The 22084-nt window shown below is 39.2% G+C and overlaps 1 long non-coding RNA gene across 1 annotated transcript in view; it reads left to right on the top strand.

The window, feature by feature from the left end:
• Positions 1-4713: 4713 nt before the first annotated feature.
• Positions 4714-22084, top strand: part of LOC111750983 (uncharacterized) — a 31935-nt gene continuing 14564 nt past the window's right edge. The window contains exons 1-2 of the long non-coding RNA XR_002786044.2: positions 4714-6529; positions 10935-11019. This is a non-coding gene — a long non-coding RNA (uncharacterized LOC111750983). The remainder of the gene's footprint in view (positions 6530-10934; positions 11020-22084) is intronic.

The following is a 22084-nucleotide window of genomic DNA, read 5'->3' as shown; positions in this document are numbered from 1 at the left end:
TGACATTCAAATTCTCTCTTGACAGATTTAGTCCTTCATTTGACAAATATTTTTAGCACCTCCTACGTGCCAGGCACTATTCTAGGTGTAGAGATAAAACAGTGGGGAAAAAAAAAAAATGAGCTAAAAGTCCCTGCCCTCTGAGGTGTACATTCATGTGGATGGGAAGAATTTTAGTAACTAGATAGAGAGGAAACTTCATTGCTATTAAAGCAGAGCTTTAATACAGGAACGAAAGTTGGGATGTTCAAGTGACATCTTAGAAATGGGAAGCAGTCCAGATTGACCCATAGGATGTGAGTAGGGCAGTAACAAATGACCAGACTCAGACTATAAAGTAGAGATATTTGTAGTGTGGTCCTCAAATCATGTCTCATAGAATTACTTAGGGAGCTCATTAAAAATATATATTCTTGGATCATAATACAGACCTACTGATTCTGAATCTGTGAGGGTAGGATACAAGAATCTAAATTTTTAGCAAGTTTTTCAGATGATTCTTAATGTTCACAATATTTTTGGATTATTGGAGTATAAGTTATTTGGAATTAAATTGAAGTGTGTGTGTGTGTTGGGTGTGGTATCAGCAGACAGAAAGGGGCAGGGAAAGGAAATGGGAGTAAAGAGCCCCATTTAAGACAACTTAGTTAAGACATCACTAGAATTCAAACTTCCTTGGGCACATCTGGGAAACCAATGGGGTAAAGTCATTTGTAAATGAGTAAGCTCATTTACAAAAGAGAATGCAGAGCCTCCTGGAGGAAAGCTAAACCTTAAGACAAAAAAAAAACCTTAAGACAGAGGGAAGGTGAAAAAGGTCTGGTCGATGCAGAGGCTCATTCGTCAGAGGGAAAGGATGATGTTGAGCGCGTTGTGAGGAAGGCTATCAGGTTTGCCTCACAGCTCAGGCCCTCATGCCCTTGTTTTCAAGTTAGGACTGATAGAGTCGATTTACTGCAAGTATAAGCCATATTATTCTCCTTAAAAGGTCCATAATTGAGATGGAATCAGGACATACACTTAAATGGCGAGAATAGAAAGCTTAATTAACAGTATAGGTATTTAGGAGGGGTTGGTGTGGCCAGGAATAACCTTATGATAAGGTGGAACTTACTCCCAAACAGACAGGAGCAAATAAGCCTATGCAAACAGGAGAAATGCTTGAACAGAGGTCCATGATCAGAGACGTATGTGTGTGCGGTAATGAGTGGACCAATTTGGCTAGAATAAAAAGTACATGCAGGGCAGTAATAGGCTATAAATCTGGAAAGGTTGTTTAGGACCAGACAGTAAAGGGCCTTGAATGCCAAGCTAAGGACTTTGGCATTTATGCTGGAGGCAGTGAGAAGTCATTTAAGTTTTTTTAGCAGTGGGTCTACGTGATTCGAGCTGCACTTTAGGAAAATTAAACTGGTGGTAGGATGGAAGATAGATTATAGACAGAAGAGACTGGAGGTGAGGAGACTAATTAGGAGATAGCTGAAAAGGCCCAGGTGAGAAATAATGAGGAGCTGAATAAGGCAGAAGCAGGGGGAATGGAGAGGAGAGGGAAGGAAGTTTCAAGAAAAGCAGAGACAGAATCTACAGGAGCTGGCAATTGAATAAAGAGATGGCGTGCGTTAGTGCAAAGAGTCCAAAACGACTCTAAGGTTTCCCACCTGGGTAACTGCAGAGACTTTGGTGCCATTTACAGAAACTGGGCTGACAGGTACAGATTAGTGTGGAAAGGTGTGGGGCCTGATGGTTTGAATGCAAGGGGGACAGCCAAGCAGGTGGTTAAATTGGCAGGAACTCTGGAGGGAGGTAAATGATGGTGAGGTGGGTATGAGCAGGAGTTCCCTTCCTTGGCGACTGAATGCAAGGCTGCATGGATCATTGATTAGACCCAACATGGTAATTCAGATGCTGTTATTCTTTTCCTCCCTCTCTACACACACACACACACACACACACCCTGATTCGATAAATATACACTGGGAACAAAATCCTAGGGCTGTATGTGTGTATAGAGACTAAGTTTTGTTCTCCTCACCCTATGTGGTAAAACTCATGACAAAAGCCAGAAAACATGGGGGTGCGGACCCTGATAATAAAACAGTGTGAGTTTACCATAGACGAATAAACAAAACGGATTAGGAAACAGATCTCTTGTCCAAAGTTTCATTTTAAAATACTTAAAAAAAAAAAATACTGATCAATGCATTGATGCAAAATGTATAAACGAAGCTGTATATTGATGTACTTTTTTTCCCCCTCTCTTGCTTTTTTTGTTTTGTTTCTTTTGTTTCTTAACAAAACAATGCAAAATCAACTGCTGGGCTCAGGAGGACCCTGGCATATCAAGAAGTGCTTCCCATAAGCAAAAGTTACCAAGCCAAAAATGCAGTGAAAAGTCTCTCTTAAGCAGACTGCAAAATGAAATATTGCTGCAAAACTTACTTATGAGAGTGGCAAAGGAAGTTGTTTAAGATATTAAGTAGTCATTTCTAAAGCAAAAACATTGAAATCAGGGCATCAGTTCAAGAAATCTGGAAGTGCAAGAATTGTGAAAGGAAATTAAGAGTACTTAAATATCTATGTCATGACAAACACACCACCCCACCCCCGTCTTCTGTACGGCCACTCCAAAGCCTTCTCTCACCACTCAACCTCCTCACGTAGAATCCCTCTTGTCTTAGAATCCTAATATAGTGTCATCAAATGATCACAAGTTTGGAAGACAGGTTGGAATCCTGATTCTGAGATTTATTAGCTGTACAACTTTAGGCAAATTCCTTAATTTCTTTGAGACTTGATATTTTCATCTGTTGCTCTGAGAATTAAATTAGTTAATGAGCAAAAGGAGTCCCTCGGTGGTACAAATGGTTAACGTGCTCAGCTGCTAACCAAAAGGTTGGAGATTCGAGTCTACCCAGAGGCACCTTGGAAGAAAAGTCTGGCAATTTGCTTTTGAAAAACCAGCCATTGAAAAAACTATGAAGCACAGTTCTACTCTGATACCATGGGGTCACCATAAGTTGGGGTCAACTTGACAGCGAGTAGCCAGATGGTTGTTTGGTTGGTTGGTGATACCTTCTACTTGTCTATTTTGCCTACTAGAAGGTGAACTCCAGAGCAGCAGAGGACCCTGTCATCATCATCTATTAAATTAGAACGATAATATTATCTACACCTCATGGAGTTCTTATAAGGGTTAAAAATGAGTTAACACATATAAAGTGCTTAGAACAGTGCATGTCATAGTGGTACACATGTTGTTGTTAGGTGCGGTCAAGTCGCTTCCGACTCATAGCGACCCTGTGCACAACAGAGTGAAACACTGCCCGGTCTTGAGCCATCCTTATAATAGTTGTTATGCTTGAGCTCATTGTTGCAGCCACTGTGTCAATCCACCTCACTGAGGGTCTTCCTCTTTTCTACTGACCCTGTACTCTGCCAAGCATGATGTCCTTCTCCAGGGACTGATTCCTCCTGACAACAGTGATACACATAGAGAGCACTTAATAATTACTCAGTGTCTTCATGTCTTCAGAAACCTACACCACATGTAACAGGAAATACTAAAGCACATAGTTGCTTACTTTAAGGCACGAAATTGTCTATACTGTCAACATGGTCTAACAATTCCACAATCAATTATAATGCCTTCATTGTGTACTCTTAAAGTAAGGAGAAAAGTGATATTTTAAAAAGTATCCATTTCAATAAAAGAAACCAGCGTTCCTTGGAGAAATGGCTAATTCTAGATTAGGGTAGGCAATATACATGATGAGCCTGGAGCGTCTTGTAGTGCCAGAAAGTAAGATGGTGTTAAAACAAAGCAAAACAAGCAACCCAACACACACACACACACACATACACACAATAATGGGATGTGTCAAAGAGACAGAGATGCCAACCGGAATAGCTCCCAATAGTCAAAACTACAATAATTAGAGCAGCAAAATAAATAAAATAACATTGGATTATAACCCAAAGTGTAAAATAAATATCCATGAGTCCACACTGATATAAATAAATGATTAAATACATAAATAAATAGAAGAGAATAGACAAATCTCCTGTGCAGGAGAATTCTAAGTAATTTATGTAGATGCTTTGTCTTCAAAGATGTGGAGCAAAACCCCACACTACTTAAGCGTGGGCTGACCTAGTTACTTCCTGCCAAAGAGTACAGTATGGAAAAGGAAGAAAATGAGTAAATTTACAGAAGGGTGATCAAGGTCAACATCAACAGTCATAATCATGCTGATAGTATATACTCGATATGATGTGATACAAATGGCACTTTACTTTTATGGTCTTCCTCCCCAAAACCTACAACCCCAGTCTTATCATGAGAAAACCATGATCCTAACTGAGAAACATTCTTCAACTGAAGGGCCAGTACTCCTCAAAACTGTCAAGGCCATCAAGAAACAATGAAAGTCTGAGAAACCATCACAGCCATGAAGAGCCTAAGGAGATTATGACAATTAAATGTAATGTGGTTTTCTGAATGGGAGTCTGGAACAGAAAAAGATATGAGGTAAAAACTAAGGAAATCTGAATGAAGTATGGACTTTAGTTAATACAAATGTATCAATATCGGTTTCCTGATTGTGAAAAATGTACCACCCTAATATAAAGTGGGAATAATAGGAGAAACTCTGTGTAGGTTGCATGGAAATTCTGAGTACTATCTTCATAATAAAGAGGTCTGGTGGTGCGACGGTTAAGCACCCAGCTGCTAACCAAAAGGGCAGTGGTTCGAACCCACTAGTGGCTCCAGGAGAGAAAAGATCCCGTGATCTGCCCCGTCAAGATTACAGCCTAGGAAACACTATGGGGCAGTTGTACGCTGCCCTGTAGGGTTGCCAGGAGCTGGGATTGGCTTGGCGATGTACAGCAACAACAACATCTTCACAACTTTTCTATAAATCGAAAACTACTCTCAAATAAAAAAGGTTTGTTTTTTTGTTTTTTGTTAATTATCCATTGCATGCCAGGTAGTCAGCAGGGTGCTTTTTGCTCATTAAAGCACAAGTTGCGGTGGAGTCAACTCCAACTTAGTCTGGACTCTGGCCTCTAACTTTTCAGTTACCAGCCTAGTGTGTCAGTAAAAGCAAGAAAGAGAGGCACCCAGTTCACCTGTGGGATTAGGGAGGATTTCCTGGATGAGGTGACACCTGAGTTGAGTCCTACTGAATGGAAAGGAATTATGAGTAGAATTTGTGGGGTATCAGGCCAGGAAGAAGAAAGATCTTAAATAAAAGCAGTAAGAGGTAAAATAGCCCCCTGCAAGAGAAATGGTAAAAGGTCAGATACTGCCAGGCAGGGAATGCGTAGAGTTGAGGTTGACAAGGAGGACAAGAGACTCCGTCTTAGAGTGTTGTGTATATTCTGCTAGATGGCTTGGACTTACTTGTAAATGACAGGGAAGGGAGAATGCCATGGTTAGATCTTAGTTATAGATGGATCACTTTGACACAGTTGGGATGACAAACAGGAAGTGTCAGGTAAGATGCAAAAAGGCCAGTTAGTAGGTGATAGCAAAGGCCCAGGTGAGAGATACTAGGGCCCTATTTTAAGCCAGGGCAGTGGCACTTCAGATTAGGGAAATTGGTGTGTGTTCATTTACAGGGTCTGGAGACTGAGCAACAATAAAACTCTTGCATTTCTTTTCTTTCCAGAATGTACAGTCTGAGTCCCAGATCAATAAAAGAGAAGGGAGTCAAGAAGAATATTCTAAGGACTAGTTTTTAAATTTGACTGGTGTCTCCTGTGTTATAAACCTTGGGAGCCTGAGTTTGCCAGAAAAGAACCAAAGAGAATAGGAATCTTAACATTTATTTATGTATCACAGTGGCAGCGTTCATTTGCAATAGTAATTAAATGCAATTATTATTATAGTAGAATGAATATGGGATTTGGAGTCAAGCCAAGCAAGGTTGAATTCTACTTCCTCTGCTTAGCTGGATGATCTTGCTTGAATCTCTCTGAGCCTTAGTTTCCTCATCTGTAAATTGGGAATAATACTACTACCTAGCTCTTATGATTATTATAAGGATAAGAGTTACTGCATGAATGTTCCTGGCATACAGACATATGTCACCTGTTATCACTAGTTTAAATTTCTTCAGTTTTATTGTTTATTTTCCCATAAATTTCACTTAATCTTTCAGCTATATTTTAAGGGCAAATTTTAACATTCCTTCTTTACAGAAAGAAACTTAAGTACAGAGAAGTAAAAAGATTTGACCAAAATGAAAGAGCTCCTCTAACAGATTTTGTGACTCCAAAACTAGGATTTTCTCCACTACATTTCAATCAGACAGAGATAAGTTAAATATGAAGCCAGTCCTTGGCCAATTACCTTTTTCATTCATTTAACAGATACTTATTTGAAATGCTATTCTTTGGCAAACACCATTGTATACGATCAAGATATAGCAGCAACCACATAGACAAAATTCCTGCCTCATGGACTTGACATCCTAATTGAAGAGACATACAAACAAATAAATATAAGACATAATGTCAAGGATTGGTAAGTGCTATGAAAAATAAATTAAGCTGGAATGTGCCTAGCCTGCAACATATTTTTTGTTGATCCTACTGTAATTATTTTGCCTGGATAGAGTTTTTCTCAAGGGACTGTCTCACCCTAGTGGGCTTCTTTCCTTTTAAGACTTTCTAGACTTCACTGGTATTGTGGAGAGAAGAGAGCTATGAGGGCAGGGAGTTAGGCAGAGCAGTGCAAATACAGGCAACAATCCTTCCTAAAGACACTATCAACAGTCCTGCCTCAAGTTGAGCCCCTATGACTCGAAATTCACATATGATTATTGGCTTGGGTGAAGGGAGAGGGCTGAGAAACAATTATTTAAAAGAAAAACTAGGGGAAAAAAAACAAGTTAAAAGACATAACTGATTCCACCATTAAAAGCCTTTGGAATGTTTTTGTTGTCTTTTCCTCTGTCATTTTCTCTGAATGTATCTATCACTTAATTAGAGCCTATTATATGTAAAAACTTTCATACTGCCTTTCACTAAGCATTATAACACAAACACATTCCTATGTCACCAAAAGCTCTCTGCAAACATAAGTTGTAATATCTGCGTTACATTCTATTGTGTGAATATAGGAGAATTCACTTAACCATTCTACTGTTTAACTTTCAGGTTGTTTTCAATTCTTTGGCATATCAAGGATCTATTGCTGTGTGAACAATCATACCCAAACTTAAATGGCTTGAAACAACATTTGTTATTTCTCATGGTTCTGTTGGTTACTTGGGTAGTTTCTGCTGGTTTAGCCTAGGCTTATTCATACAGTTATTTTCAGATGAAGGATCAGCTGAGTTGGAAGATCCAATATGGCCTCATTCACTGTCTGGCAATTGATGGTGGCTGAGCAATACGGTGTCTCCATTCTCCTCCTCCAACCTTTCATTCTCCGGTAATCTAGACTGGCTTACATGGAAGTCCCAGGGCAGCACTCCAAGTGGATAAAGAAAGCTCCAATACCTGTTGAGGTCTAGGACCTAGAATTAGTAAAATGTTACTTCTACCACATTCTGTTGGTCAAAACAATTCAACAAAACTGGATTAAAATCAAGGGAGTGGAAAACAAGTTTTACCTCTGAGAAGGAGGAGCTTCAAAGTTATATTAGAAGGGGCATGCATGGCAGGATGAAAGGAATTTGGGCTGTTAATCTTCTACAAGGGATTCCATACAATATGCTTCAATGAACATTTTTATAAATTAAGCTTTACATTTTAAAATCTAAGACACCATTTCCTTTGAACCAACTCCTATATTTGATTTTACTAAGTCAAAGGATAAGAAGCATTTTTAAGACTTTTGATACAAAGGCTTTTGCTTTCCACAAAGTATACTTAAATGACCCGTCACCATCTCTGCTTTCTGAGACAGAGAAAGTTCAATTGATCAACTCCAAAGGAAAAGTTAATTATTATATTTTGTTAAAATTCAAGACAATTTTTTTTTTTTTCTAAAGAAAAAAGGCAGCTCAATAGCAATGAGTTGGATTTTTCTAGGTCTGCTTAGGAATAACATTCTCTTAGGTATAAATGAAATCTTGGGTAAGGGGTTGGAGGCAGACCAGATTTCAGATCCATCCACCAAACAAATCCCTTGTGATTTGAATGTATGAATTTGTTGAGATTTCCTGATGGCTAACAATATGCCTTCATGTTAGCAATGACAAAAAAACTAATAGCTGGGCATGGTATTAAAAAAAGGCCTCCTTTTCATGTAATTGAATTCTTCAATCTTGCACTGCATGCATTGAGAAGAACTCTTGGGATGAATTTCTTTGAAATCTCTGCTACTGATTTTATTTTCTGATATGTTGACCTTCTTCATCTTGAGACGTGCTACAAGATTGGCAGGCTTCGTTTTCTGTGCATCAGATACAGTGAAAGCTGTGTTAAGGCTCCTGCCATTGAAATTTATTCAGTGTGGATGCTAATGAAGAATTTTAAAGCCATCTAGTCTGGTTCATTTCTCCTTTTCTCATTTCTCTGTAAGGGGGAGAAATAGCAACTTCTTAGCAAAGAGATCTAAAAAAATAATGACCACATCTCTCATTCAGAACTTAGTCTGGTTTTCAGCTCACTCTGTTTGTTCTACCTTAAGAAGCTGGCTATAAATCTGTATCAAGGAGGGTGATGATTATTATTTTTATTATTAGAGATGGGATGGATAAATATCTCACTGGTAATTGTCCTGTCTAAATGCCCTCCACATGCATCAATTTATGTAATGTTTTTATTTACCATTTGGCAAGCATCTGCAATGTCGAAAACACTGAGCTAGGCACTGGCAATGCAAATAGGAATTAATATGAAGGGTGGACATGAGCCAGATTGACCGAAGTAATTAAGGCATAAAATTCCCAATGTCTCGCCCTAAAAAGTACTTGAAATATAAATGAATGAAAGAGAAAATGTCTTCCACCAACTGGTAAATATGATGAGGGATACATTCTTCATTCACCATAATGTCCATAAGTTGAACTAAAAGCACAAGCCAGACTTTTGTTTTTAGTAACATATTTGCTGACGTCCTTTAACTCCCTTGCCTCTCTGCATTTTCGTCACATTTATCTGGAAAAAAACCTCATCTGGGATATACCCAACCAATCTCTTATTTGGTGTCAACACTTGTGCAGCTGAGTAGAGGGTTACCCCACAGAGCAGAGTGGCATGACTGCGAACCCCCAAAAGAGGCATATCCCATCCTGTCTCTCTGGTCAATTTATTGTCTCACACTCTACAACAAATATTTCCAACTTTCTCCACTTTCCGCAAACCTCCAGCTCCTTCCCAACATGCCTCCCTCCTTTACCTCTGACCCTCAGAAAATGACTTTGCCTCCTACTTACAAAATAGATCCATAAAATCAGAACTCCCTTACCTTCCTCCGACTAAACATAGAAACCTACCCACATCTGAACACTTCTGCCCTCTTTCCTTCCAACTACTACAGAGGAGAATGGCCCTAGTTTCTTTGCCAAGGCTGATTTCTTTACATAGGCTTTGAAACATGGTCTTCCCTATATTCTCTGGAACTTTACACTATCTCTTCTGTCTCCTTTATATCTGGTTCTCCTTCTCAGTTTTTCCTTCCTATTATTATTTAAACATTCTTGAGCATGTTCAGTTCTGAAACATAAATAATCTTCCAGAGACCCTGCATCCCCCACCAGCTATGACCTTCAGCTATACTTCTTAAAAGATCTTTGTTACAGACCTTGCTGTCCCCATTACAAATCTTGATGTTCTCCCTTTGGCCTCTTCTAATTTGGTTTCTTTTTTCATCATTCCACTTGAGCAACCTTCACTAAAGTCACCAAGTGACCTCGATGTCATTAAATCCAAGAGGCTGTCTCAGTGCCCACCCTCCTTGACCTCTCTGCTATGTATGGCATTGCTGACCATGCCCTTCTCCATGAAACACTCTCCTCCTCCTTGGGCCTCTGTGGGGCACATTTCTTCTCATTTTCTCATTCATTTTTGTCCACTCCTCAGTACCCTTTTCAAGTCTATCCTTTTCTACCTGGTCATTAAATGATGGGGTTTCTTAATGCTCCAATGTAGACCTTTTCTTATGTAAGCTCCTTCCTCAGAGTGTCATCCACACCTACAGTCTTAAGTACCATCTAAAATTACCCAAATTTGATCTCCAGGGCAGAGCTCTCCTGAGCTCCAGACCCACATTTCTTGCTATCTATTTTGTATCTGCACTTAGGTGTCTCAAAACATCTCAGAGTCAGCATATCCAAAGTAGAGTTCATGACCTGATCTTCTTCCAGAATTCCCCATCTCTCATTCACCACCCTTCATGAAGTTGCACACCCTCTTCTTCAATCATCACATCTGATCCTTGACCAAATTCTGTAAATTCTAACTCTAAGATATTCTTGATCCATCCATTTCTTGCTACTTCCACTGTCCCCAACCTAATAAAAGCCACTGTCATTTCTCCCTGGGATAATTGCAATGGCCTCCTGACTACTCACTCTTATTCCTCCATTGTCCTATTCCAGTTCATTCTCTGTACTACAACTGAAGTAAAATACAGAATTGATTGTATCATCTTTCTGATTAAAATGTACCAATGGCTTCTCATTGCTCACAGAATGAAAGCCAAAATTTTCAACATGTCCTAAAATTTCTTGCATGATATGAATTCCAGTTTCCCCATCTCTCTGGGTGCCTACATTCCAGCCATTATCCTTTATTTGCTAGAGAATGTAGGCTTAGTGTCACCTCTATTGAGAACTCTCATCTTCCAACCTTCTTTTCCTAACTTATACTTACTTGTCCATCAAAAGTGTACACAGAAAGTTGCTTCCTCAGGGAAATCTTCCCAGACTCTCAAGACTAGTTTACTTCCCCTATTTTTTTTTTATACCACCATATAGGAATCCCTGGATGGTACGAATCATTAAGCACTGGACTGCTGACCAAAACGCTGGCAGGTCAAACCCACCCAAAGGCACCTCTGAAGTAAGTACAGGCTCATCTGCTTTCAACGGCAATTAAAAACAACAACAGCACCATATACTTCTGTGATTATTTGATTGTCTGTGTCGGTCACTAGGCTAGAAGCTCCACGAAGGTGGAAGGGAATGTGTTTTTGGCTCACAATTTTTTCCTCAATGCCTATCCCAGTTCTTGGGATATAGTAGGCAGTTTACAGATGTTTTCACTAGGCACTTACTATGTGCCAGGCACTGTTCTGATGGTGATACAAGGATGAACAAAACAAACCCAGTCTCTGTCCTCATGAAGCCTGCATTATGGTGGAAGAGCAGGAAATTAAACAAGTAATATATAATGTATTAACACATACCAAAACCAAAACAAACCTGTTGCCGTCAAGTTGATTCCGACTCATAGTGACCCTGTAGGACAGAGTAGAACTGCCCCATAGAGTTTCCAAGGAATGCCTGGTGGATTCGAACTGCCAACCTTTTGGATAGTAGCCATAACATTTACGCCACCAGGGTTTCCATATTATATATAGTGTATTATATATCACTTACATAATATATATTAATATGGAAATTCTGTTGTGTCATAGTACTTATATAATATATACTATTATAACTGCATAATACTATATATTAGTATTATATGTTATAGTATATAATACTATATAGTATTATAGTATGTATAACCCAGTGCCGTCGAGTCGATTGCGACTCATAGCGACCCTATAGGACAGAGTAGAACTGCCCCATAGAGTTTCCAAGGAGCACCTGGCAGATTCTAACTGCTGACCCTTTGGTTAGCAGCCGTAGCACTTAACCACTATGCCACCAGGGTTGCCAATAGTATATATTATAGTATATATACTATTAATAGTATATATACTATACTATACTAGTGTAGTATATATTAGTACTAATAGTATATATTAATATGGAAACCCTAGTGGCATTGTGGTACTTATATAATATATATTATCATAAAAAAATAATAATTATATAATATTATATATTAATATGGAAACCCTGGTGATGTAGTGGTTAAGTGCTATGGCTGCTGACCAAAAGGTCAACAGTTCAAATCCACCAGGTGTTCTTTGGAAATTGTATTGGGCAGTTCTACTCTGCCCCATAGGGTTACTATGAGTTGGAATTGACTCGATAGCAATGGGTTTGGTTTTGGTTTACATATAATATATATATTATATAATACATAATATATATGTTAGGTAGTAATAAGTTCTACCACTACCCAAGTGCCAGTTTGTCGTACTGTGGTGGCTTGCTTGTTACTGTGTTGCTGGAAACTATGGCACCAATATTTCAAAAACCAGCAGGGTTTCCCATGGTAGACAGATTTCAACAGAGCTTCCAATCTAAGACAGACTAGGAAAAAGGCCCAGTCATCTACTTCCAAAGATTTAGCCAATGAAAACTTCATAGTTCACAACAGAACATTGTCTGACTTGCTTGCTTTGGACATGTCATCAGAAAGGATCAATTGCTGGAGAAGGATATCATGTTTGATGAAGTAGAGAGCCAGTGAGGGCAAGAGAGACCCTCCGTGAGATGAATTGGCACAATAGCCATAATTATGAACTTGAACATGCTGGTGATCGTGAGGACAATGCAGGATTAGGCAGTGTTTCATTCTGTTGTACATAAGGTCATCATGAGTTAGAGTCAATTGACAGCAGCTGTCTAGCTGGCTAATGAATGTTACAAAAGAAATAAATAGCAGAGTATGGGGATTGAGAATGTTGCATGGTAGTGGATCAGGGCTTTTTCATTAAAGGTCTGAAAGACTTATTATGGATAGAGAAGCATCTGTGAACAGACTTGAATTAAGTGAAATAGCCAGACCTGGAAAGAATCAGGAGACGAGCTTTCCAGACAGAGGGAAAGTAAGTGCATGGGCCCTCAGTGGGGAATGAGCCTGGAGCTTTTGAAGGATACCTAAAAAGTCAGTGTGGTGTATGAGTCATGGTGATGGAAAATGAGATTGAAGAGGAGGGAGGGGCCGGATCACATAGGGCTGAAAAGTGTTCCCAGATGAGGATTCGTAACTCAGAACTGGATACCACGTTGGGTAAAAAATACTGACACAAATATTTTTTCAGAATCCAGATCTCTGTGCTCTGATCCCAGTTCTGACACCAAAGTTGAACGGTGCTGAATGCAAATCACTCTTTCTCTCTGTTCCTCAGTTTCCTTATGTGATAAATGAGAGTTTGGGGTTAAGATAGCTTTAGTGTTCCTTCCAGATGTAAAAGTCATTTCTTAATGAATGTGGTTTGATAAGAAGAACTGGGTTAAAGGTCCTAGTGTCCCTATGATTTTATGCAAGTAAGTTTTCCTTCTAAATCTATTTCAGTGTTTGAAAAATAGCAATAGAAGAGCCTCCTCTCAGGATTGGCATGACAATCGAAAGACACAGTGAATGTGAAAGTTCTTTGAAAATTGTAACATGCTTATAAACCTAAAGCTAAAATTTATTGAGAAGGTATAGTTTACCAGGCACTATTCTTTTTGGAGCCCTGGTGGCAAAGGGGTTAAGAGCTCAGTTACTAACCAAAAGGTTGACAGTTCAAATCAACCAGCCACTCCTTAGAAACCCTATGGCATCATTATGAGTCAGAACCAACTCAATGGCAATGGGCATGTGTTATTTAATCCTCACACCAACCTCAGGAGGTAGATCTATTTAATGGAGACCAAGAGATAGTAAAAATCTCAAGTTCCCTCAAGTAGTTTAATGGAAGAGTTAGTATTGAGCACAGATCTGCTGGGTATCAAATTTGAGGGTTCCTCATTAGGACCCAGGGTCTATATATGGGAGTGTGGGGATAAGATGCGGAGGCTTGGAGCTGTTTGAAATACAGTCCAGGGGCATTGTTGATGTAAGAGAAATTTACTTAACAATGATACCATATTCATATTTCAATGAATAAGACTACTTGAACATAGCCTACATCATAATGGTATTTTCAAATTCTTATTAAGCACAGAAAAACATTATATGACCTAGAATTCATCATGGCACAATAGTCATTCCTTCTTTTATTTGCTCATCCATCTATTGATCACCTGCTATGTGCCAGCCTTATTGTTAGTGGGGTAGAAGTGGAGAACATTCCCTTGACCTCGAGGACCATAGTTTTTTAAATGAACATGAGAACAAAAATGACATTGTACTCTGATAGTCATTGTAAGCAGAACCATATACAATGTTCAGTGAGAACCGAGAGAAAGCCATGCATAAATCAGGCAAGGCCTTGCCCAGGAAATTACTCAGAACTCAGGTTCATGCCTAAGATATGGACTCATGAGCACTAAGGAGGACAGGGTTACCATGTCTCTTGCTTTGGACCCTATATCATATTTAATAAATTTTACTATGTACAATTTTCCACGTTTTAATATCTAGGAAATGGAATGTATCTTACACCTGCTGTTTTATAACTGCAGCTTGCTGACAGTCATCGTTACCTCTGCTCACATGCTTGGTCCAAGTTGCTCACACAGCCTTCCCTTCAAATGAGTTATGTGCATTGCATTACTGCATGTGCTGAGTTTGATTGACAGCTAAAGGATCTTCAAAAAGATTACACTATGATTCAGCTTTGAAATGAAAAGTTATTTGTACTCAGAAAAGTACAGAAACAGAGCAGCATGATATAGGATACAAATCCATCTTTCAAGAGCTTTCTCACTAAGTATAAAATAAAAATTCTAAATGGTAAGAAAGTATTATCAAACTTTTAATTGACAGCATCTTTTTTTTTTCTTTTCCTAGTGATGTACAAAATAACAGTACACCTTATAACTGATGCCTCTTAGATCTGTGAAATATTGAATTTCAATTAATCCAGAAAAAACTTGAGTTTTTAGAACCCATATTGACTCACATTGCACTTTGGGCCCGTTTTATATAATCCAAGTCTGTTTTGTACGAAATCCTGCCATCCATTCCATCCCTATGCAATTGATTTTTTGAACCTACATTCAAGGCTTTACATTTTTTTTTTTTTTCTAGTGAAATGGCATTGTGTTAGAATCAGCTCCATGTTCCAGGTTGTTGAGAATGACTTGTATTGCAATTCAGTTATTCTGTGTATCAGCCAAGGCTTGTGTCATCCATGTTGATGGTTCCTGGTACCCAAGGATGATCTTATTATCTAAGTATGTTATTTATAAGGACTTTCACAGCTGAAGCGAGGTATAGAATGACCTACTCTAAAACAAGAGCGATTAACAAGTTTGGAGCAGAGCCAAACTCAAGAACAAGGTTGTTATTGGCATGATTTTAATCATGATAGACAATTAGCCAAGCTTAATTATATTGAGACGGAAAACCAGAATGAGTGGCAGTAATGAATTTCTCCGGGAACTCTCCTGTGTCTCCAACTCAAACTGGCTGACCTATAAAGGGTGTAAAATGATAAAAGATGTTTGCCCACATGTACAAGCTGTGTTTACCTCGAGGAGCAGCTGGTGTGGGAAAGGGGCCTGAAGGACTCTCTCGTCTGTGGGGGCTGATCACAGGACACAAATGGAATTCTCAGGTTCCATTGGCATTTTTTGCTTCAGGAAGGAGATGCAGAAGAGAGGAAACACATTTTAGCTGAACTTGGGCACATTAAAAGTTAATGGGATTATGTAGCCGGGGATTCTGTGAGTGTCGCCCGTGGCTAGAGTGTTACTGTAGTTATACGTTAGCACTTTTCGGTGTTGTGAAGGCTTAATATTGTTACTGACTGCATCAAGCCTGAATAGAACTTCTGAAACTTCAATAGAATCAGAAAGTGATTAGAATGTAAAAATTTTAACAATTTGATACTACTTGCCCCTAGGTTTAGAAATGGAATTTTAAAGGAAACCCTTCTTTAAGTCTCTGGTCTCTTTTTCCATTATGGATTTTAATTGACTTATTATAATTGAGACTTAGAAGAAAGAAAATTTCTAGAGAGTAACTGAAATCTGTTTGTTCATACGGTCCATATATAGTTCCTCAAGGTTCACAGATTATGTTGGTATTTAATCCTTACTCCAGGCACACACATACCTGAGAAGAACAAACTTTAGTTTCATTTTAAAGATGAAGAAGCTGAGGTTCAAGGTTTGTGTCTTATCAAAGTAAAATAGCAGAAATATACCCAAGTCTTCTGATTCCAAGACTAGGTTCTTGCAAATACTAAAACTAAAAGAGAAGAAAAAGATGAAGTTTGAGATTGGCTTTTCTAGTGTGATGGACGTCCTCAGGGGGAAAGCAAAGACAGTGAGTGTGTCTAAACTGTGATCATGAATAAATAATCAGCCTGCCTTCTTTCATCCCTTCCTCCCTTTCTCCCTTCCATTGAATGCCTTTACTGGGTATCTCCTATATTTACAAGAACAGTACTTGGGATTGGGAATGCATAGAAAAATATGCCCTTTAGTCAGTGCCCACTCCGTCCCAACAGTCTACTGGGAAGACAGGCTGCAGTATGACATGTGCGGTGATAGTGGGACACACAGGGCTCCATGTGGACTTCAAGAAGACTTTATACCCCAGCCAAAGGACCAGTTAGGAGGTTAGGCAGACTTCATGAACGTTGTGTGGAATATGCCTGAATTGAGTCTGAAAGAAATTAGAATTTCTTCAAGCAAAGTCAAGGGATATAGTTGGATGGCAATTCCACGCAGAGAGAGCTACAAGCACAGAAACATAGAGGCCAGAGAAAGCGTGATAGAGTTAAAACCAAAACCCGTTGCCATCAAGTTGATTCCGATTTATAGCGAACCTATAGGACAGAGTAGAACTGCCCCTATAGGGTTTCCAAGAAGCAGCTGGTAGATTCGAACTGCCGACCTTTCGGTTAGCAGCCAAGATCTTAACCACTGCGCTACCAGGGCTCCATGATATAGTCAAGGAGATATAAAAAAATCTCTTTTGGCTGGAGCCCAGAGTTCAAGGATATCTAGCTACTATGACAATGTACCTATTCTTTTTCCTCCCAGGGGGTTAAAGTTACTTTCCTAATAGGGTCAAGGCCATGTTTGAAACCTGAGTCTGTTTTAGAAGTCCATTCTCCTTCCACTCGTCTACCACCCTGGGCTCTAGAGCTGTGCTGTCAAATATGGTGGCTTTCTAAATTTAAATCAGATTAATTAAAATTAAAAATACAGTTCTCAGTTGCACTAGCCATATTCCAATTGTGGCTAATGACATTTCATACATGGCTAGTGGCTACTGTTCTGGACAGCACAGATATAGGACATTTCCACTGTCACAGGAAGTTCTATTGGACAGCATTGTTCTAGAGTTTACAGTCTTTGCCTGTCCTCACACCGAATCCTGGCATTTTTATTCCCGTTTTGTAGAAAAGAACTCTATAGCTTAGAGAAGCTGAGCAACTTGCTGATGGTTTCATAGCTAATTAGCACTGCTGCCGTAACACAAATCTCAAGCCCTCTGAACTCAGATTTAGTACACTCTTTATTAATACAGAGCCTCCCTCTACCTTCAGCCTCTTCTTTGCTCCCGCTCAACTTTCAGATTATTCTTCCTAAAAAATCACATTTCAGCAGACTGTACACATAACTTCCCTTTGTCAAGTGGAGAAAATAGGGGGCCTGAGTCTGACAATCAAGGTCTTTGACAAGTTGGAATAAATGCACTGCCTGGTTTCTTCCCTTTCATTTTTTCCAATGTGTATTCTGTGCTGCAAGTACAGAATCTATCAGTCATATTCCAGCCACAGAGCCTTTGTCCTGGGCTACTGCTCCTTCCTTTCTGCCGATTGGAATTTCACTAAACTCTGAAGTTCTAGTTCATGACACACCTATTCTAGAAATCTTCCTTGACTATACCATACTACAAAGACCTTTCTTTGAAAAGAAGCTGGGAAGCTTCTTGTATAATACTACAAGGGCAACTACCTCCTCTGCTTCTACAAATGCCCACTATTTCTTCTCCTTCTACTCTTAAAACCTTTGCCATAGACCCCACAGACTGCGTCTTTCATCTTGGTGAACCATTGGTTCCAGTGTGGACCTTCCTTAGTAGCTGTACACAGCTCTGCTGTTACTACTTATTAGGTTCATTTTATCCATGTTTTGCTTGACTTCAGCTCTACCTGCTATATGTCAATGACTCTACTGGTATATTTACAGATTTCATATTTTACCCTCAAATAAATATATGGAAAAAATATTATTATCCTTATTTTATCTAAGAGGTAACTGAAGCTCAGTCAGGACAGGCGAAGGTGAACTCAGGTCCATCTGACTCCAAAATCTATGCTTTTTTTCCTTGTTATAGCTCAAGATTTCACGGCATATGTTTGGGCATTTCAGCTTACTAAAGTGACTATGTGAAACTTGTGTCCTTCTCAGCTGTGGGCAATTCCTAGATGCATGTTATACTCAACAGATACTAAATGAAATCTATTATAGTTTTTTTTTGTTACTCCAAAACTCTGCAAGTTCCAATTATGTCACCTCTCCACCTGGGATAAGGCATCGCATTTCTGATACCATGGAGGGGTGAGAGGGGTATATAATTCAGAGCCCGGGCCTTGGTTTGAGACTCCGTAACTCATTGTTTCAACACCATCCAAATAGCAGTAGTTATAGATTTTGACTTTTTGTTAAATGAATTATATTTTCTGTCAGCAGCTTGGTGACTTCTCCAGTCATTATTAATGGATTCTCCAGTTTGTGAGCTAAAAACAAAACAAATATTCTGCTATATAACATGGGGGTTTAAGAGAAAACAATCACATGCTAAATTTATGGGTTGATTTCTTTTTCCCCTTTCATAAAAATCCTGGAGAACTAAAAAGTTCAAGAAGCTCAAGCTTTTCTATATACTACAATGTTACCATAGAAAACTATGATGTATGGAATTACCATCATTAAATCTATAACTATTGCTGCAACCTGGTAAATATTAGACTATTCAGAGTGAGCACTGAATCAAGGGTCAAAAAGTTTAATTCCTGGTCTTAGCTCTTCCACTAGTTAACTGTGCACCCTTGAACATGTCACTTAACTTACCTGGACCTTAGTTTCCTTATCTAGAAAGCAGCATCTTTAGTTGGGTAAATTAATAAATAAAGGTGTTGGGTGAGGTACTCTGAAATTTCTTCCACAGTACAGTAGTCCCCTTTATCCACATGGGGTACATTCCAAGACCTCCAGTGGATGCTTGAAACCGCAGATAGTAAAAAAAAAAAAAAAAACCACGGATAGTACCAAACCCTATATATAATATATTTTTCTCCTATACATGCACACCTATGATAAAATTTAATTTATAAATTAGGCACAGTAAGAGATTAACAACAATACTTAATAGTAAAATAGAACGATCATAACAATATACTATAATAAACGTTATGTGAATGTGGTCTCTTTGGCATATCTGAATTGCCAGCATCACTACCCTTCTATTTGGGGGCCATTAGTAAGTAAAATAAGGGTTACTTGAACACAACAAGCACTGCAATATTGCAACAGTTGACCTGAGAACCGAGACAGCTGCTAAAGTGAGTAGCGAGTATGGCGCGGATATGCTGGACAAAGGGATGGCTCACATCCCTGGGAGGACAGCGAGAGATTTCATCACGCTACTCAGAATGGCATGCAATTTCAAACTTATGAATTGTTTATTTTTGGAAATTTCCATTTAATATTTTTGGACCTGGTTGGCAGCAGGTAACAAACTGAAGAAAGCAAAACCATAGATATTCAGGGACTACTGACTTGGAGCCCTGGTGGCACAGTGGTTAAGAGCTCGGCTACTAAACAAAAGGTTGACAGTTCAAATCAACCAGCTGCTTCTTGGAAACCCTGTGGAACAGTTCGACTCTATCCTATAGGGTCCCTGTAAGTTGAACTCGACAGCAACAGGTCTTTTTTTTTTTTTTTTTTTTTGGTTTTGTACTGTAATGACTTATGAGTCACACTCGATTTAACTATATTTACAAAAAATATGTGCTGAGTAAGGGAGAAGGCTTGTATTATTTCAGTTTATAGTATTCGTAAACTTTATAGTTTACCTTTATAGTATTGTCACCTTACTTTTATAAAAGAACAATTGAACAATTCTATTCAGCAAGGGTTTCCTGGGTTTCTTTCGGCTCTGGGCCAGGCACTCTGGGTGGGTACAGTGATCAGTTAGGCATAAGGGCTAAAAGCCATCTTTAGACACACATGTAAGTGCACCACAGAACACACTGTGAGATCATTGTTGATGGAGGTTTTGGGAGCATGGTGGGGAGAGATGGCTTTGGCCTGGAGGATTGGGGAATTGGGACTGGCTCTTTTTTTTTCTTCTGATGAGTACTTTAGAGACCAACCTACTTCCTAATCCCCATTGCCCACAGAAATAGTTTTAATGCCCCTCTTTGTAGTAAGAAAGTTTGAGAGCCTAGTAAATATAGTGCAACAGCTGAGACCTGCTGTCAGTTGAGATCAGAGAGAGGGATGTGCTTTCTTCAGGGCCAGGTGCCTCTCACCTCTGCATTTACAGGCCTGGCCTGAAAATTTTCATTTATTTGTTTTTATTTTGCTATCTTGTGCCCATCTCAGTAAAAACAATCTGTTCAGTGCTGAGAGGCTGATAGCTTCTTCCAATAATGCCCTGTTTCCCTGGGCCTCCAATTTACAATTAATGACAGTGGCGGTCAGAATAAACTTTCATTAATTGTAGATTCGGAGGCCCAGAGATTCACAGGCTTTTCCCAGGCCCACACCAAGTAATGGGAAAGAGTAGTCCTTCCCTCTCTCAGTCTGCTGCTCTTCTAGCCACATGCAACTGCTAATTGTAGGTTTAGGATCTGCGTTTTAATAGCAGCAAAATAATAAAAGAGATGCAATTTATTAAGCTTCTCACTCATGCCAGGTGGTGTATATTTATTACCTTTGTGCTTTGAAGTAGATTTTATTATTTCAATTTTTGTAGATGAGGACATTGAAGTTCAGAAACCTAAATAATTTGCCCAGAGTCCACAGCCAGAGTGTTTCTGTGTTGTCTGGAAGTACAGCATCTATACAATGTTAAGGTTGCATACCAGTTGACCCAGCAATTCCATTTTAAGTTAGCCTAATCCTTCCATGCCCCCAAGGTCTATTGGGGTAACTAGCTATATCCAATAGAAAAAAAAAAAATTGACTTGTGAGTACATGTGAATAAGGATGCTTATTACCATTTTATTTATAATGGCAAAAGAAAGGAAACAACCTCAATGTCCCTCAGTATAGCAATGGCTAAATACATTATGACATTCCATGTAATGGAATATTTTTCAGTTATTTAAAAGGATGTGTTGATTTCAGATATAGATATAGCTACAGATAGAAAAGGAAACCCTGATGGCATAATGGTTAAGTGTTACGGCTGCTAACCAAAGGGTCAGCAGTTCGAATCGGCCAGGTGCTCCTTGGAAACTCTATGGGGCAGTTCTACTCTGTCCTATAGGGTTGCTATGAGTTGGATTTGACACGACTGCACTGGGTTTGGCTTTTTGGTTTTATAGATAGAAAATTTTTCATGATATAGTGTTTAAATGGAAAAAATCAAGATGCAAAGCAATGAATACGTTGTCATCTTTCTTTTGGCAAAAAAAATGGTATTTATGTATTATGATTTTATATGTTCAAATGAGAATAGATGAAGAAGTAGAAGGATGCAGCACTATGGATTGTTACCATCATTTACATAAGAAGTAGGACTGGATGGGGGAGAATAAAGCCAAACCCATTTCCTTGAGCATTTAACCAGAGAGACCAAATGCAGAAACCAGGGCGCAGGAACTACAGCAGATCTCATCCTGAGAGAGAGGCAAGGTCTGGAGCCAGATCAGTCCAGAACAAGATCAGGACAGGAAGTGGTGAGGAGGTCTCGGGTCATTGCTGTGGCATCCGCTGGCCATCCACAACAGTGCCCATGGGCCAGTGGGTGCCTGGGTGTAAACCAGGGTGTCATAAAGACCCAGGGTGCAGACAGACATCAGGTCACTCCACATCATGAGAGCCAACTGAAGCTGGAATTGGTTAGTGAGGGAGGGTTCACCATCTGCCTCCAATGGGCACAC

The sequence above is a fragment of the Loxodonta africana genome, chromosome 3 (assembly GCF_030014295.1).
Source record: "Loxodonta africana isolate mLoxAfr1 chromosome 3, mLoxAfr1.hap2, whole genome shotgun sequence".
Taxonomy (NCBI): Eukaryota; Metazoa; Chordata; class Mammalia; order Proboscidea; family Elephantidae; genus Loxodonta; species Loxodonta africana.
This window is presented reverse-complemented; position numbering and strand designations above follow the sequence as displayed.